Source organism: Mycteria americana, chromosome 10 (genome assembly GCF_035582795.1).
Source record: "Mycteria americana isolate JAX WOST 10 ecotype Jacksonville Zoo and Gardens chromosome 10, USCA_MyAme_1.0, whole genome shotgun sequence".
Taxonomy (NCBI): domain Eukaryota; kingdom Metazoa; phylum Chordata; class Aves; order Ciconiiformes; family Ciconiidae; genus Mycteria; species Mycteria americana.
Genome location: NC_134374.1, coordinates 3,662,691 through 3,676,967, shown reverse-complemented (window position 1 = coordinate 3,676,967; position 14,277 = coordinate 3,662,691).

Below are 14,277 nucleotides of genomic sequence, written 5' to 3'. Positions count from 1 at the left end.
ATGTCTACGCAGTGGCTTGAGATGGAGAGGGTGGAGGGAAGGGGGTTAAGTGAGTACACAGATGTGCCTAAAACCATATCAATCATAGGCATGAGAAAATGCCGCCCTTTTAATAGGCAGACTGAACCAACGTGCACAGCTGGATTTTGAATTTTATGGGCTCTCTCAATAAAATGCGAGTGGAAGACATCTTACATCATTCCCACAGCTCTGGCCATTTGTGCACTGCACCACTTTCCCTCTGAGCCGCACTGGGGATGGAGGAGCTGAAGCCCTACGGTTGTAGCCATGTACAACCCCCTTGCCGCTGTCTGGAGGCAATTAACGTGCATTTTGGAAATACATGGTGGGTTTCTGATGTCACGTACACTTCCACAAAGTCAGTGGATTTAATCTGGAATTACTCAGGGTATGAGGGATCAGGAGCTGGCTGGGAAAGCTCGTCTCTGGAGGGTCCTAAATGCCAGTGATTTCATGTGATTATTTATTGAGCTTTATAATAGTGAATATATCCTCATGCACACCCGTTCTCCTACAAATTACCCTACAACTTTCCAGTCCTTCATTATGTTGTAGAGGTTAAGGCTTTCCTAAGTAATCAAAACATCTAGGAAGGAAAGCTTGCTAAATGCTGAGCTAAGCTTAAACACTGACCCTATCTCTTAACTGTATCAGGAACTTTATGTACATCATAAAATGTAGTAATTGCTATGGTAACTGCTCATTCATATTAACTAAAGGCATACATAGAGTTGTGTAACATAGCCAGTGATAATGTTGGGAGCACAAGGGAGGTCTTCCCAATGAAAGGTTTAATCGATACATGTGCCCTATAGGAAAATTTGCTTTTTTCCTCCTTAATAGGTATATTTAACGTCTTTAAGGCAGTTCTCGTTCATTCTGCCCCCACTCTTGCCTTGCAAAGTCTTTGGGTATGGAAGGCAATTAGTTGCAAGGAGACGGCAGATCAAGCATGAGGCTTTGTTTACCTTTGTTTCACTCCTGGTTTTAATAGTGCAATAATTCGACCCTCTCCTTTTCTCAGGTGGTGGGCCATATTTCAGCTGGGCCACACAGAGGGAAGGAGAGTGAAAGTATGTGTTCCTCCTCGTTGTGTTGACCAGTGGTGGGTTATTCCCAAGCTTGGGCTCTGTCCTGCCATTGATTCCTTGCCTGATTCTTTGTCACATCATTTTGCCACTATTTTGATCACTTCCATAGTAAAATTAATAACTTTGTGTCAGATGTTCTGAGAGGTCAATGGAAACAATGCCAATGGAATGACTGGGACTTTTATAAAGGCCAGTCCTGGACTGTAGAATGTGTATCTCCCTGGCTTCTTAGCCATGTAATCCTTAGGACACTGACACAATTAGAAAGCATGTATATGTGTACATACATAAAGGCATAGAGGTACATTAATTGTCTCTTCTAGTTGTTCATTTGTTGTAGGAAGGCTGTTTTTGCTGTTTAAGCTAGAGACTGATTGTCATGCTGGTGTTTTACAGGGCTGAGCATAAGGCTCACGCCTTTTATACAGCTCTGATGATGGGAAAAAAACCAGTGGTGGTTTCAGCTGCATGTCCCACTCCTGAGCAGGACTTGCATGTTCTTGATGACCACTGCTGTGGTCAGCAGCCAAGTCTGTGTACAGAGAGCTAGTCACTTAATCAAGCTTCACCAGGTCTTTGGGGACCACTGAAAATGTGGTCTGTCTGTTTCCTGGCCATCCCAGAGAAGCTGGGACGTGCGCTGAGATGCTGAACGAGTAAGTTGTGGTGGTCTCAGGTTGTGTTAGGTCTTTAAAATATTGGGGTGGGGGGGTACCTTCCTACTGGTAGGCAGTATCCTTCGGTGTGGGAGCATTCAAATGGTGGATCACTGTGCTAAATCTGAATCGCAGCTCAGTTGTTCTTGCCTTCTTGTTGGAAAGAAAATACATTTTCTTGAGGGCAGCTATTGCTTTTACTGCATACTACAACTGGCAGCCATTAGCTGCTGGACTACCAGCACTGAGCTGAAAACCTCTGCAGCTCTAACTGGGTCCTGGAACCACACCTCCTAAATGAGGTATTTACCCCACCTCCTAAATGAGACACTATGGGTCAAATTCATTCCCCATGCAGCTGGTAAAGTCACACCCGATGCATCTAGCCCAAGAAGCAGAATGAATGTACTTATATTGCAAAAGATATCTCCTATCTTTTCACAAACACACTCTCCATAAGCCTTAGTTTAGTATTTTCCCTTTGCATAGCTGAAGCTCAGTCTGCACTGTGAATAATACATGTAAGTTTTTGATTGACATTCAGGCCTAAGCATTTAGCTATTTTGATGTCTTGTCAAGTCATCCTTTGATAAAAGCATTTTAGGTGCCACAAAATGTAATCACTTCACTGCAGCATTCTACATTGCAGATTCAAGTTTCTCTGCACATTTTTCAGCTAAGGATCTTGGCACCATCAATAGATCTGTTCCATGGGCGATTTTGGATGGATCTATTAATATTGCCTCTAAGAGTAATAAGTCCCGCTCTTTTACAAAGTGAATCATCTGTCTCTCCTGTGGACAAGTGAAATTCTCCCTCATTGGACTTGTAGTCCACAAGTTGGCAGGGTTTCCTGTTTTGTTAATAGTCTTCATACAGCAGTGAAGTCATTTAAAAAAATGTTCAGCCCAGTTTTGGGGCCAAGTAGTATGTCTTTTGGTTATTTGTTCTTCTAGACAGGCCATGTCACCATTAGTCATACTTCAGAATGATGGTTTACTTTCATTATTCACTGACTGCACTGCTTCCGATTCAGCGCTTTCCAACTCAGCAAGATTTTCCTGTGCTAATTCATCTGAATCATTTCTAGAAGAGTTTATATCAAAGGACACACTCTCAATGTTAATAAAGTGCAGGAGTTTTGAAACAGCTTGTATTCTGGTTCTTTAAAAATGAGCTTTTTAGAGGTGTTTATGCTATGTATGTGAGCACAGTATGTGCCAGTAGGGGTCTTAACATGATTGATAGCTCCTTCCCTTTTTAATTTATGTTCTGTTTGGGACATCTAGCACACACTCACTCTGCGACCAGAACTGGGCTAACGTGGGTCCAGACTGAACACTGGGTCTACTGCAGCAAACTCAGCAGCCCTGGTGTGGTTTAGGACGTGGCTCTCGGACACGACCGCTCACAAGGACCTCTAAACCTGGCCACCTGCTACACTTTCACGGTTGTCTTACCTGACCACTTATTTCAAATGAGGATGACTGAGATCTCCTGGAATGGCTCAATACTGTGGATTTTTGGTAGGGCTCAAGTGATTTGTGTGCTCTGATGGGGACCTATCTCCTCGGGTGTTTGTTTATTGGGAACATACAGCATACCCACACATTTATATGGTACACATCTGGCTCTACACACCTATGGCTCAGGGCAGAGGCTTGGTCTCACTGGTTGCATTTATGAATGGGCTTTTATTCACTTGAAGGCTCCTCAGTTTGGTTGCTATTTCTGAACTCCCCCCACAAACATGAGTCTATCGTGTTTCACGTACTCTTACATTCCTGGGTTGTCAGCCTGCCCATAGCAGCAGTGAATTGTGAAAGGAAAAAATTAGCAGAAAAAGTTAGTTAAGCAGAAATGTAACTGCCCACATCATCTGGTGTGTCCTACTTCACTGAAGCCATCTCAGAACCTTAGGAAACAAAAACAAAACAAAGGACACTCTGTAACTCAGGCTGATATCATAAAATGAAGTTTTCTGAGTGCTCTGGGAAGACCCTAGAGGATTTGTCCCAAACTTGGAATTTTTGGGTCAGGGTGCAGAGAAGGAGAATTTTGACAATTGGGGGGAAAAAAAAAGCCATTTTGCTTTGGAACTAGAACAAGAGTTGCTCAAATATTCACATGAAACAGAAATGCTATTCTTTATAAATTTTCCAACTAACGCTAATTACCAAGAGTATGTTCAGAATGGGACTCTTCACAGTAGGCCCCAATGACCCTTAGGATTGGTGTCTACAACATCAACTTAACTCTAAAGCTCACATCCCTTGACTTTCTATAGAGTCAATGAAAAGAAATAGGATGTCACATCTAGCCGATGTTAGTTATTTATAGACTCGAGTATAGACTCAAGACTGTATTCAGATTGCTTTGAGTGGTCTCTTACGCTAAAAAAAGCCAACCCCAAGTATCAGATTGGTTAGGGTGAATCAGATTCTCTGAAGTTGCCAAGTTTCTTCTCTTGGTGATCAAAGGAGGAACTTGTGTATCTAGTTGGTACATGAGGGAGGTTTTTTCTGAATACCTGGACAGGTTTTGTCTTGAATTTGGAGGTGCCTATTGATTTTAGGTGCCTGGAGGCTTATGTGTGGTTGCAGGGTGGGAGGTCTGCACAGCTCACAGCCTGCTCAGCTCCCTGTTTTAAGGAGAGCAAACACCAACCTCAGCTTTCACCATTGCTGCCCAGCCTTAAGGACTTGGCATTTCCCTTTGACAATACTTGAAACTATGCCCATTTTCCCTCTTCCTTCCTTCCTTCCTTCCTTCCATCCTTCCTCTCCCACCCCAGGACACGTTTTGGTTTTTCTGATCCCCAGTTGGCACGGCTGACATTTTTGAGCCCCGGGATTAATGATTGTGCTTGTTGCTGCTCAGATCTCTTCAAGCTCTCCAAACCAGTACAAAGCTCTGGGCTTTCAGCCAATTTACTCACAGGTTTATCATATGCTGACATTGTTTCTCTATAAATAGGTCTACCTTTACTGACATTATTGATTCAACTGCCTCTCTTCTCACTAATACTCTTTTTAATGTATCCAACCTGCCTTCGTATTTCACCTAATGAAAGGCTGAAGTCAGAGGGGTAGAGGTCAAAGAGGTTAAACTGCAAGTACAAAGGTCCTAGGCTTTAAAGTCAGTGTTTGCTATGTGAGATCCACAAGCTTGTCAGTGGAGCAAATCTGCAGGTCCGAGCTCTCTTTTTCACCAGAAAAAATAAGCTGTCAAGCCAATTTCACATTTTATTACTAATAATTTGAATTACAATAAGCTTGTTTTGCAAAACCCTCCATCCAATCCATTCACGGGTTAACAATGATAACACAGATCCTAATCTGCCCACCTCAGACTGTATGATTTTGAAAACAAGGAGCAAATTTTCCCTCACAGAGAGGAACACATCTCACGTGCTGTTTGTCTTGGAGCTAATCCAAATTAACAGACCAAAGTTGTAGTTGTCTTGTTTGTAAATTAAATTCAGCTTTAATAGGTCATCCATGCATTTTCTATATGTAGGGTGGTTTGGGTTTTTTTTTGTGACTGACTTACTGGGCAGTTTTGTATGCAGGGTAGCTCTCCAGTGCAGTGGGAGCAGAAGTGCTCAGCAGTGTGTCTCAGCGTCCATGCAGGCAGCAGCACTTTCCTGCAGCGTGGTGGGACGGTGCTCTGCTCTGGGCTGGGGAGACCTGCACCCTCACCGGATTGCAGCAGGGAAGGGCTAGTGGGCAACTTATGCAGCATGGCAGCCACCAGGTCATGCATCACGCCCCGCAGATGGCTGCAAATTCATTGCACCCTTGCAGAAAAGTTCTCCACAGGCAGGTCTTTAGACATGGCAAGAGCAGTTGAGAGCAGGAGAAGACCTTGTTGCAGAATGGTGGTGAGTGCATAGGGACGTGCTAAGGGCCAAGTATCAGGTCTGTGCTTACCAGTGAAGAGTAAGAAAGAGAAAGCTGCAGAATGAGATCAGGGTAGGTGAAAGTCCACTAGCGTCCTGGACTAAAAGTCATTCAGGATGAGCTCAGCAGGGCAAACCTGGCGGCAGCCCTGCCAAGGGCTCCAGGAGCCATCAGAGGCGTTGGGGAAGCTCCATTGGCCCACAGCAGCATGGCTCTGATGGGAGAGCAGGTCTCAAGTGATAGTGTCACCCTGAGGAGGGCATCACCTGGGGGGCAGCTGCTCATCATCTCCACACCACAGCTATCTTCTGTCCTCACTGTGCCAGGTTGGCAGAGTAAAACCCCTACTTTTTTTCCTAGTTTATTTTCGGGCTGCTGGACTCAGCTCTGGCATGGCTCGCAGAGGCCATGGTGGCCGAGGCCACAGGACCACCAGCAGCCAGCCTTTCCACTGCAAGGCTGGGTGCCCGCGTTGTGCTGGCGGCCCCTTGGAGCTGCCTTTGGCCAAATGTCCTCGATGGGGCAGGAGAGTGAAATTAAACAGTCAGATCTGCCAAGGGAAGCTGCCAAGGCTGCCAGAGCAATAGGCCATTAAATCCCACACTCGAACCGAACAACATCCCCCACCCCAAATAAATCATAAGAGAGAAGAAAACATTTCACATTGTTAAAAGTTTATACTATCTCTGACTTCAGACATGTTACCATTAACCTGGGAATTAATCAGAGATTTTCATTTGCTCCTTGTTCTGAACTATAATGAGCCCTTTAACAGTGTAAATAAAAAGATCTAAAGATTCAATAAACTATAATGTCACAAATGGCAATCATCTACCATGTGAGGCCTCTGTGTTAAAAAGCATCACACAGCTGGAAACAAATGCTTCTGTATAACATTGTAAATAACCTCTAAGCCCACTACTAATTAAACTGAAGCTTCGCTTCTCCTGGGCATTGAATATATGAACCAATTAAGAAAATATAATTTCTTTTCTGAGACCGGCGCTGTCCTCCTTAAAAAAAAGGGGGGGGGGGGGATCACATAGAGAAAAAGCCAGTGACAGAAAGAACGGGTAAGAAAGGAGAGGGGGAAAAGAAAAGAAGAAAGGAGTTTCACAGGAGGGACCACACCGATGCGCTGGGGTTACAATAATGAGACGTTTCTGCTTTAAGCAAATTTTGCACCTGTAACCTGCAGAAATATAGCCATAGCACTTGAAAAATTACTTCAATGCTGCACAGTGCCATGAAAATTTATCTTTGAGATGATTTTATTGCATGGTTACCCTAGGCAATTAAATCAATAAATCTTAACTGTCAGAAAGGTTGGCCCGCTGCCAGGAATAAATGAAATGCGCGGAATCAGTAAATAAAAGGTTTCTGACAACTCATTCTAGGAATTATTTAGCAGTTGGGCTTTTTGTTGTTGGTGGTGTTGGTGTTGCTTTTGTCTCCAGCATTTATTGACATTCTCCGTGAGAAATGATTATGCTAACGTAAACAATGTAACACAAAGATATAGATAGATGGGAGAGAAGAGTCAGGCTCTTCAGGGTAATAAATTACCCTCCTGGAATCGCACGCGAACAGCAACTTTGGGGGGCTGATAGTGCTGGTGGAGGCGATTAGAGAGCTGGGGTCTGAGCCACGGGCTGGCAGCACATCGGCAGCCCCAGCGCCAGACACCGGGAGTTTTGTGTGCTGGCCCACGGTTCTTCGTTATTAAAAAAGATGTGCTATTTTCATTGATTGATTCAGAGATGATTGATATTGAAATGCCTGCTTGAGACGTGGAGGTGACATTTCCGTAGGCCTAGAGATTCCAGTGTTCACCACAGGAGATGCCAGTTTTGGCAGCGAAATCATAGTTACGCCTGTGTAAATCCCAAGTAGTCAATGCAGCTTCATTGTTTTTCATGCTGGTGTTACAAATCTGAAGGCCTGAGTCTGATTTCACTTACCCTGGGATTTGACATGTTAAGTCAGTGTGAAATAACCTGGATTTAGGCTCAGGCTCTGTCTCTCTCCAGAAGACACTGTGGTGAGGGCAGGTAACCTGATTAATAAACTGAATAGATTTTTAGTCATTGCGGTCATCTACTTTAACCTCCTGAATACCAACAGGCCACTAAACTTCACCTGGTAAGTCCTGGTTCAAGTCTACCTTTACTGGCTGAGCAAGCCCATTCCTTCAGCAGGCAGCGGCGGCCGGGACAACCACAGACCCCGCAGGGCAGCCCCGGCTGCGGGGGCATCTGCATATCCCCAGTGCCACCGGTGACAAGGACACCGCTGCCAAAGCAGGGAGCAACCCGCTGAGCTGAGCAGCGGAGGAGGCCTCTCCTGCCCAGAACAGAACTAATTAGATGGTCTGCGAGGCCAGTCCCTCATCGCCAACACATTGGGGCAGCCTGGAGCATATGGGTCTGTCCTTGAATCAACACCAGCTCTGCGGAGCCAAGAAGGGATTTATTTGAGTAGTGTGGAAAAGAGCCTGCTGCCAAAATGTCTGTATCATCCAGACTCTGGACACCCAGGCGACCTTCAGTCATAGGAGCCCTTAGGGAGAAACTCATCTCTCTGCCTGGGGCTGGCAGAGGCTCACCAACGCAGCTTGGTCCAAGCCGGAGACATCATGTCATCTTGGCTGTGGAACGTTTCGTATGGAAGTATTTCCTTCGCGATGCCCTATGGTTCCTCAACGCCAATGTCAGAGCTTCCCAGGCATATTGCTCCTCCGACACGTCCTGTCCCAGTCACGATTTTGCAGCCTTCGTGCTCCCCCACAGCAAACGTGCTGCCTCGCAGCGCGGCTCCGTGGAGGCAGGCAGGCTGTGGCAGGATGACCCTCATCAACAGCAGCTCAGGCTCAGGGCTTCAGCAGCGCTGGGCCGGTGGCCGGGGCAGCGGAGCTGCCCTGGACACGCGTCTGGAGGAGGCTCCTCTTGGCAAATCAGCTCCCAAACCGTAGAGGGCATTAGAGATCTGAGTGCTACACTTAGCTGAATGAGTCGCATCCACTTCTAGGTACAGCTAAAGCCAATGGGCTTTTACAACGCTGATTGGCAAGCAGCTTCTCATTGCAGATAATTCCCTGCCAGCACATCCTGAACGCATAGGTGATTGCTCTTAAATTGATGGCTCGAAGCACAATAACAGCCTTTTTATTTAGTTCCCGCTTGATAGGCAGCGAATGTAGAGTTGCCAGAAAAAAAAAAAGGAAAAAGAAAAAACAGAAAAAGAAAAAAATGCTGCAGAATTTGTTCTCTGTTACGCTACCATGAGGCTGAAATTCCTTGGGATGGAGAGTTAAACAAGGCTCCCAGTGCTGCCCAAAGCCAGGGAGCAGCACTAAGGGGTACTCGGGGCATGCTGTGTTTTCCAGCAGCCCCTGCCGCAGGTGGGAATTGCCCTTCAAAAGCTGCAAACACTCGGGGGCTTCATTCGTGCAGCAGATTAGAGCTGGCGTGCTGAATGAGAGCAGCTGGCACTGAGGTTTCACTGAGGGTGGCAGGGCAGAGGGAAGATGGCACCCTGGCACCCAGGCAGCAAGACTCAGCTTGCTTAGAAAGCAGAAAATGGAGCATTTTTTATGTGGCCTCATCACGTCCAGCCACACACATTTCTCACAGTACAGCCCAGCCAAAAGGGTGAACCCCGTCTGCCTGGAGCTGGCTGAAAAATGGGGAGCTACTGGTGGTGGCCGTTGGTTTTTTCTTACTTTTTCACTCAAATTTTCCTTTCCGAATGTAAACTCTTGAGCAAATCTTCATTCAATCCTACAAATACCAGCAGATGCATTTTCAGGCAGCTGCATGCCAGCAGCTGCAAATCACTGTTGAGTCCGGCAAAACACACAAGGTGCCCAGGGGCAGTGGACAAACTCATGTGTGAGAAATATAACCAGAAAGCACCTGAGAACAGCTCCAAAGTTGGTTTCACAGGTGAATGACATATAACTTGAAGGAAAACTGATCCTAAAGGTTATTGCCCAAATTTGCCAAATATTTCTGGCCTAGGAAGGCCAAGGCTGTCAGGTAGTATCTTTTCTTCTGCAGTCCAGTTCCTGAGGTCTAACTCATCCCTTGTGTTTCGCTGTTTTCATGTGCCCATAGGTGTACAGGTTCCCAAAAGCGAGGAGAACACGTCTCATTTTCAGAAGGCCAGTCTACATACATGCCTAAAAATATCAACAGGGACTTTTCTGTAGCTCATATGACCGCGAACTTCTGTTTAATGTTAGCTTCACATGTGGTTTGTGTGCTGAACACATTTACATTAGCAATAATAAAGTCCTTCCAACTGCGTGGATGCAGTATGTGTCCTGAGACTTCCCATGCACATATGCCTTTTTCAGTCACAGGGATAAAAGGGTATCTAAATTCACTTTGAAATGCAGCTGGCAAGTGAAATTCCTCTCTATTACGTGGAGTTGATACTGCATTGCTTTCCTTTTGGATCATGTAGGAGGGGATGAAGAGAGTTTCAGCCTTTTAGTGAAAGGATTTAGGCTACACTTCCTACTCCTTAGCTCCACGGGCCACGGGAAGCTCCAGCCAGATTTTTCAGATATAAATAAGTCTTCACAACCTCTATGTCTTTTGTGCTGGCAACCAAACACCCCGTGGTGTACAGCAGTTTGGGCCAAATTCATTCCTGAGGGAGTCATGCAGTTAAATCATCTTTGCTGGCTGAGAAGTTGTAGCGCTTCCGTCTCCCTCGAGCCTTGCATAGCCCTTACCAACATCCTACTCCACTGCCTCAGCCCCACACAACCAGGGAGGGAGAGAGGACGTCTCCTCGGATGGCGAAGAGGGCACACAGTACCTTGCCTGGGTTGTTGTGAAATTGTGTATGAAAACGAGCATCCAAACGCCCATCTGCTATTACCCCCCTCATTGCTGTGTTTGGAGGAGACACGTCTTCTCCCTCTAGCCAGCAGGCCGGCATCTTTTGGTACTGTGGGAATCCCACGTAGTGGCTCTATGAATAATTATCCTTTTTTTTTTTTTCCAGAGGGCTTTTTTCTGAGTTGTGTAGTTGCACTAACAGTGCGGTACAGCCCAGGTTTATGTGGAGCCATTCATCATTCATAGCTGGGATCACAGAACACTTCACAGCTGATTACAAGGTTACACATGCAGGGAATGACATGAGCTGCCTATCTGAAGTCAAGCTTCAAGCTGGTTTCTGGGAACACCCAGAGGATGCTAAGGACTTGGGGAATGAATGGCACACGCAGCATCAGACCTGCCCTCCCTCGCTCCTGCTGACCCAAAAGACATCTCTCTCTGAGGTGCAAAAGACATCTCTCTCTTGAATACAAAACGGGCACGTGCCGTACAAAGGCAGCTCCAAATTCGCCATTCCGGATTTTCTTCTGAAGTGACCTATTGCTAAGAAGGACCGGGGCTCTAGGACACACTTTGCAGGTACCTATTCACACAAGTGGGATGAGGAACACTGGAAAGGCTGTAGCCTGGTCAGACCAGACAGCTTTAAGCCACTTCATGTGATCAGAGTGGTGCAGGGAAGCTGGAGGATATCAGCGACTGGCCCTTTGTTTTAAGCAGGGTAGTATAATAAATACTCAGCCTCAAAGCCAGACTAACACCTACTGGTATGCCTCGCAAGGCATCCTTCTGCAACACCATCTGTATTCTGGGCTCACACCCCCCGTCCCCGATGCTGCCTGGGCTAAGACATCCCCACCAGCCGCCTCCTGGCCGTGCCTTCCTGCAGCACCTCCAGAGCGTGCGGTTCTCCAGCCCAAGATGAAAAGGTTTTAAGCAGGACCCTAAGTGTGAGGGGCCGCACAGCAAGCCACAGTGATGGCTCCTTTTGCTTGGGGACAGTGGCCCGAGATGGACTCTGTGTCGGGAGCGCTGGGGCTCGTCCCTCCCCGGCGGGCAGCTTGACCTCACTTGCACTGTGCTCAGCAGCACTGTGTTCAGCCTTGCGCTGGGCAGCCACGTCACGTGCTGCTTAGCATCTCCTGAGAGCTTTTTACATCTCTTTTGAGCTGGTATTCTTGGCGCTGGCTCTTAGAGCTATTTCTGCAATGATGATATAAAACCTGGCGTTTCTAGTTTTCTCATCCCGGGAAGCCCCTGGGGAGAAACGCAGCCCTGTGCGGAGGGTCAGCACGCCGAGTTGCACCGCTATAGTCACGCTGGAGCCTTGGGCTGCTCGTCAGCAAGCAACCCAAAAAATCCTGCCTTTGAAGCCTGGCTCCTTCGCTCTTTAGGCTGGGCTTGGGACAGACAGGATTTAGGCTGCTGTCTTGCAGCTGAGGCCCCTCAGGGATGGGGAAAACACACTATTGATCCTGTTACCTCACAGCTGGTATCAGCACTACATTATTTTCTAACATCAAGTCATTTTAAGTCTCTGCAATGACACAAACACATTGATTAAAAATTAAAACCAATGACAGCTCTCCCACAAACAGTACTTACTGTACCAGACTTATTGTATCCTGGGAGGGGAATGAGAAAATAGCAGAAGACATAATAATTTATAGTGATAAAATGGGTTACATTTTCATAAAAATTTTATTTTACTTTTTTTTTTAAATAATTCAATGCACTGGCAGTATAATTAATCCCTCTATGAGAGACACAAATGTACCAGTTCAACCAATATTATTTATACAGAGACATTGTGTTTAAAAACAACAAAAGTACATTTAAAATGTTTGTACATAAAGTATTACTGTTATTTCTTTTTTTCTGAAGAAGGAACAAATGTAAACAAAATGCATAATTGTGCAACACGTTGGAAATACAAAGCAAAACAGGCAAGATACAATTTTATACATATAAAGCAAAAGAAATCAAACTTTTATAACTATACAACATTTCAGTAATTGCTTGACATTTTAACAGTTACCTTGGTCTGTACAAAACATCTTAACTTATACTTAAAACTTTACAAGAATAACATGCTTGTTCAGAACAAAGACACCTTGTGGAATTGCAATGATTATTGATATGATACTTGCACACATGAAGAAAAAAAGGCTAATAGTAAATAAAAAGTAAGAATGTAAGGTAAAGGGCCCTTTAGTAAACCGTAATCTAATTCCAATAGCCAATTAACTTGCACTGCAATGCAGAAATTAAATCTGACTTTTGCTGGAAGACCATAAGGTCATCATGTTGCTCTATTTCCAGGAACCAGAAGAAAGCATATATAAATTTTCCTGATATTTTGGTCAATTATACATGCGCGTGCACACACACACACACACACACAAAAGAAAAAATAAAGGGAAAAAATAGTATTTGCCACAACAGCCAGAAATGGTGGGCAAGAGAATGTACATACTAGACTACTCCCAACATGTCTAGATTAAAAAACGAAGACAACTAGAAAGAGCAAACATCCACTGAGTTTGCCAGGATTACACTTCCTGAACCTTAGTTGTATTTTGCTTTTTTTTCAGGAGACAGGCAGCAACTTGAATTGAATTGAGCCATTTTTCAAATACGGGGAGTACTATAGCCAAAGACAAAACACAAACCAAAGGAGAGCTCAAAACCAAAGCAAAAAATAACCAGATCTTTTGACTTGTTTTCATAGTCTGTGGCAATATGTCCTAGACCTTTTGAACGTGGGTTTTACAAAAACAGCATTTAAGATTCAGTAGAAGATACGCAATCCAGAGATGTCAAAAATACAGACAAGAATAAATTATACAATATTTTATGGAATCACAAGGACTGTCAGCTTAGATAAAATGTACATAATTTTTAAGTGTCCTCAAATGATACATATGGCTAAAAATAAACTCCTGATTGCATCAACCTAACATATTCGGTGCCTGATTCTGCAATCCGTGTGCTGAGCACTAATTTACACAGTTACTCCTGCGGACTTCAGTGGAGCAACCTGCCGATTAGGATGCTCGGGGGAAGAATGGCAGAACTGGGCCTAGATAAATATTTGCCATGACTTTTAAATGTACAAAACGCATTTGGCTTAGAAAAACCACTTTAGCCTGCTGCAATGCCTTTGAACTGAAGTAAGAGATTCCATCTCTAGACTGAGAGCATTTACGACACATTTGAATTTATTTGCCATTTTTCTATGCAAGCTAATGCTGATGCCAGTAAATGTTTAAACTCAAAGGTAATGAAATTGCAACATGCCTTTTAGTTAAAACCAAAACATATGCAAGCCTAGGTGGCTGGCAGAAATTACCCTCCAATTCTTTTAGCAGGGATTATCTGGTGCTGAATCAGAATAGTTCAGTATATACTCAGCTTCAGCATGTATTTATAAAGCTGCACTAGGACATACAGCACAGTATGAAATGGGAGAGGACTAGTTTTTCAGCTGGTGTAAATCAGCACTGACATCTACGGAGCTACTTAGAGGCACATCAGCTGAAGCTTTGGCCCACAGTCATCAGAAACGCACAACCTTCACTCCATATGTAAAAATCTCAGCGGTGGAAGTGCAGAGCGAAAGTGTAATCGGCATCAGATAAAAAGCTGCTCTGTTAGTCTAGTTTCTGATAACGCTTTTCCAGACTGTGTGGTCTAAAGCAGTTTTACGATGTGCTCTATACTGCATAGCTTTGCAAAGTACAATATTTCCTTA